The sequence below is a fragment of the Alosa alosa genome, chromosome 4 (genome assembly GCF_017589495.1).
Source record: "Alosa alosa isolate M-15738 ecotype Scorff River chromosome 4, AALO_Geno_1.1, whole genome shotgun sequence".
NCBI classification, from domain to species: domain Eukaryota; kingdom Metazoa; phylum Chordata; class Actinopteri; order Clupeiformes; family Clupeidae; genus Alosa; species Alosa alosa.
The window spans coordinates 24,244,853-24,249,001 of NC_063192.1; the positions used below are offsets into that span (position 1 = coordinate 24,244,853).

General features: G+C 45.9%; 1 protein-coding gene across 1 annotated transcript in view; it reads left to right on the top strand.

The window, feature by feature from the left end:
• Positions 1-4,149, top strand: part of cfap74 (cilia and flagella associated protein 74) — a 76,479-nt gene continuing 72,330 nt past the window's right edge. Inside the window, 4 exon segments of the mRNA XM_048242324.1 lie at positions 1-43; positions 415-543; positions 678-762; positions 2,824-2,961. The gene's annotated coding sequence lies outside the window, so the exon portion shown is untranslated.

Genomic DNA, 4,149 nt, shown 5'->3' on the forward strand with positions numbered 1-4,149 from the left:
CAACGCATGAAACAGTGGCGCGTGAAACCCATAGACAGCAAAGGTGAAAACAGGAAGAACCCTAACATCTAGTTCAACTTTTCTGATATGTTTTGTATCATACATTTCAATGTTTAGTATGATTTCCTTTAACCTGTCGCTTTAACTGAGCTTCAACCACTTTTTTCTTCAGTGGATTAATGAACGTACAATTCAGAAACTTCAATTCAGGGTTAAAATCATGATGCTAACGATAGCTAATTTAGGCTAGCACTATGTGTTTAACGGCAATGTGTTTTTCCAAGTTTGTATTCGGTTAACATTTCAAGACGCAAGCAATGTTACATGACGCATTGTAATGGTAACTTAAACGTAGTCTGTTTCACTGACGTTAACAAGCAAACTTAACGCTACATCTCTGGCTAACCTTGACAGGTGCGTGCAATGCTCATCAACTGCGTTCACTTGTGAGTTAGAGCAGCGTTATGGACTTGACTGTGGAGGAGAACCCGTTCGAAAATGAGGACCCGTTCACTCACACCTGGACAGACGAGGAGACAGACGGTGAGTTTATCAGGGAGTGAAGTGACTGAGACATTACCATTTAGGAAGGTAACGTTAATATTTCTAGTTATCAAAGTACTGTAATATGCACCAGCCCTAATGAAGGTGGTCTTACAGCACAGTTTCTTTTCCAGAGGAGGAGACCAGCAAAGACAACGGAGCCTTCGTAGAGGGGACAGAGGGGAGACTGTCTCCACAGTCCGATAGATCTTCAAACTGGTAGGTGCATAATGTGTGGATGTCCTTCATGCCCCCTTACCCAGTCAGTGCCCCAGCCGCCTGCTAACGTAGGTCCACCAGCAGTGACTTAAGTCTTAGATTAACCTTGTATTTGCACGCTTTTAGGAGAAATGCACAGTAATAAAAGTATTTTTTTGAAGCACTGTGTTTCTTTTTTAAAAATCCATTATTTGTTTCTTGCAGAGTCTGTGTAAAGAGATTTATTTGGTTTTCGCAGAACAGTACTTGCAGATTATGCAGTCTGCAGAGAAACAGCCAGAGCGTTGGATGATATGTTAGGTAACAGTAAACAGTTAAGTACTAGCAGCCTGCACAGGCAGAAAAAGAGACACGGGGTTGTCTGATATCTTAAATAACAGTGAACAGTAAAGTACTGCACAGGCAGAGAAACAGACGCAGGGTTGGATGATATGTTAGATAACAGTGAACAGTAAAATACCAACAGTCTGTACATCATTTGCTGCCTCTAAGCTCTGTCTGCTCCCTGGATATTTGCTGAGTTTTAATTCAGCATCAGGATTCCAATGGTAGTATTTCCGTGGATATCTGCAGAGTTTTAATTCAGCATCAGGATTCTAATGGTAGTATTTCCATGGATATCTGCAGAGTTTTAATTCAGCATCAGGATTCTAATGGTAGTCCTGGTGATGTTTCTCTGCGCTCTCATGTTGACCATGTTGGCCTGCTCTTCCACCCTGTCTGTGCTGTGTGTATCCCCTCTCTTGTCACATTACTGAGTAGGAGGACATCCAGCACCACTAGTGATTAAAGCTGAGCTCACTAACACACACGGCCTGATTTGACCCGCACTCTGCTGTGAGAGTGAAGTAGACTATATAGACAAACGTATTGGGATGTCTGCCATCACACCCACAGGAACTTCAATGACATCCCATTCCAGGTATTGATATGGAGTTGTTCCCACCTGTTCCAGCTGGGACAGCTTCTACTCTTTTGCAAGAATTTCCATAAGAGTGTCTATGGAATGTTTTGCCCATTCATTTAGAAGAGTATTTGTGTGGTCAGGCAATGATCTTGGACAAGAAGACCTGGCTCACAAAGTCTGTTCTACTTCATCCCAAAGGTGTTAGATGATGTAGAGAACCCTGTTCTTTGCAAGCCAGTCATGTTCTTTCCATACCAAAATCACTTCAACATGGCTTTGTGCACTGCCATGTCATGCTGGTGGAGGGATAGTGGTGTAATGGTTGTTTTTTAACCATTGGTCACCTGTGGTTAGTGAAGGGAAATCTTAATGCTTCAGTGTGCCAAGAAAGGGAGGTGGGGTATGGTATCAGTAAAGGTGCTCTCCCAATGCAGAAATCCTGATTATATAGTTCAGTCTCCCTGCTAAGCTGGGCAGGCGTGAGCCACAGTATGGTATCAGCAGAAGTACTCTCTCCTAGTTAGATATAGTTTAGTGATGAGCAGATGGCGGTGTATTCTCAGAGGAAATGGAATGTTAAAAACGGTGAAAATGGGTCAGCTGATATACCTGGGCTGCCTAAGTAAAGCCTACTGTGGGACACCACAGCACACATCAACTGCCATTTCTTTAATTTTTATTCGTTCTTTCTGTTTTTTTTTCTTTCATTCATCCTGTCTGTCTGCCTCCTCACCCTTCACTCTTCCCTCTCTCTCCCCCACTCCCTCATCCCTCTCCCTCCCTCTCCTTCCCTCTCTCTGTCCCCCACCCCCTCCTCCCTACCATTTTCTCTCTCACTCCCTCTCTCTCCCCTACTCCCTTCCTCCCTCTTTCCCTCTCTCACTCCCCCATCCCTCTCTTTGTTCCTCTCTCTCCCTCCCTCCCTCTCTCTCCCTTACCATCTCTCTTTCCCTCTCTCTCTCTCTTTTCTCTTTTCCTCCCTCTCCCTCCCTCTCTCCCTCTCTCCCTCCCTCCCTTTTTCTTTCCCGCTCTCACTCCCCCCATCCCTCTCTATCACTCTTTTCCTCCCTCTCTCTCTCCCTCTCTCTATCTTTCTTTTCCTCCCTCTCCCCCCCCTGCTTCCCTCTCTTTCTCCCTCTGTCCGTGTGTGTTAGGGATGATGAGTGTGTGGACGAGCAGGACGGGGCACTGATGGGGAGTGGTGGAGAGGGACGGATGCTCAAGCTGAGGAGGAACTTACACCAGCTGGACAGCCTCTACGCACAGAAGGAGCTCCGTGTGCTGAAGGCCAGGTCCTAGACACACACACACACACACACACACACACACACACGCATGAACGCACGTGCATGCACACACACGCACACGCACACACACACACACACACACACACACACACACACACACACACACACACACACACACACCTCCATTTCTTGGCACACTCAAGATGCCAAAACACAACCTCTTTCACATACCCATGCACACTCATGCACATGCAAACAGACACACACACACATATTTGTTGTTAAATGTGGTATCTGAGTCCTGGTCTAGACTGAATTCTTCTCTAATTGATAAAAAAAAATATTCTAAAGCCACAGAAGAGCCTTGGAAGGTTCGACTGACTGCTCTCTGCTGTATCTATGGTTTGAAGAAGCCCGATTGATCCCCATTTCCTCTCTGCTGTGGAGCTGCCTCGGTTCTTAGAGCCCGGCTGTTCTGGAATTCGACTGAAGAGTATACTTGGCAGCGCCGCTTAGCTGATTATTTTGGGTCATGCTGATTCTCTCTGTTTAAGACTGCAGCCCCACCAGTGCACACACCCTCACCACACGCTGCTGTAACCACAGAGAGTTGCATTTGGGTCTTTGTCAGATCAGTTTCTCATTCATTTGCAGCTGAATGTGGGTTTGCAGCAAGCTAAAGAAGGCCAGTGTCAGAGGACTGGCTCTGCAGTGCACGTCTCCATGATGCACGTTTCCATGGTGCACGTCTCCATGGTGCACCACTGGACTCCGGTCTGTGAAGGCATTATCACTCCACAGAGAAGCTGCTTAGTAGTGACTGCTCACAAGGATGCCAGGACACAAATACGCCCAGGACACAAATACGCCCAGGACACAAATATACCCAGGACACATATTGCAAAGGACACTAATACTGCCCAGAACACATATTGCAAAGGACACTAATACTGCCCAGGGAAATCCACAAAACTTTTCTTGTAGTAGTGCATCACACACTGTTGCCTATGGCAACGGTCTGATATGTTGTTCAGTGTGCTAAAATAGCTGACATGTCAAGATTGAAGAGAATGGAACCAGTAGTGCTTGTTTTCTATAAGAGAGAGAGAGATACAGAGAGAGAGAGAGAGAGAGAGAGAGAGAGAGCACATGTGTGTGAGAGAGAAAAAAAGAGAGATAGAAAAAAAGAGAGTGAGTGTCTCCTTTCACCCACCCCCTCAGGAGAAAGGATCA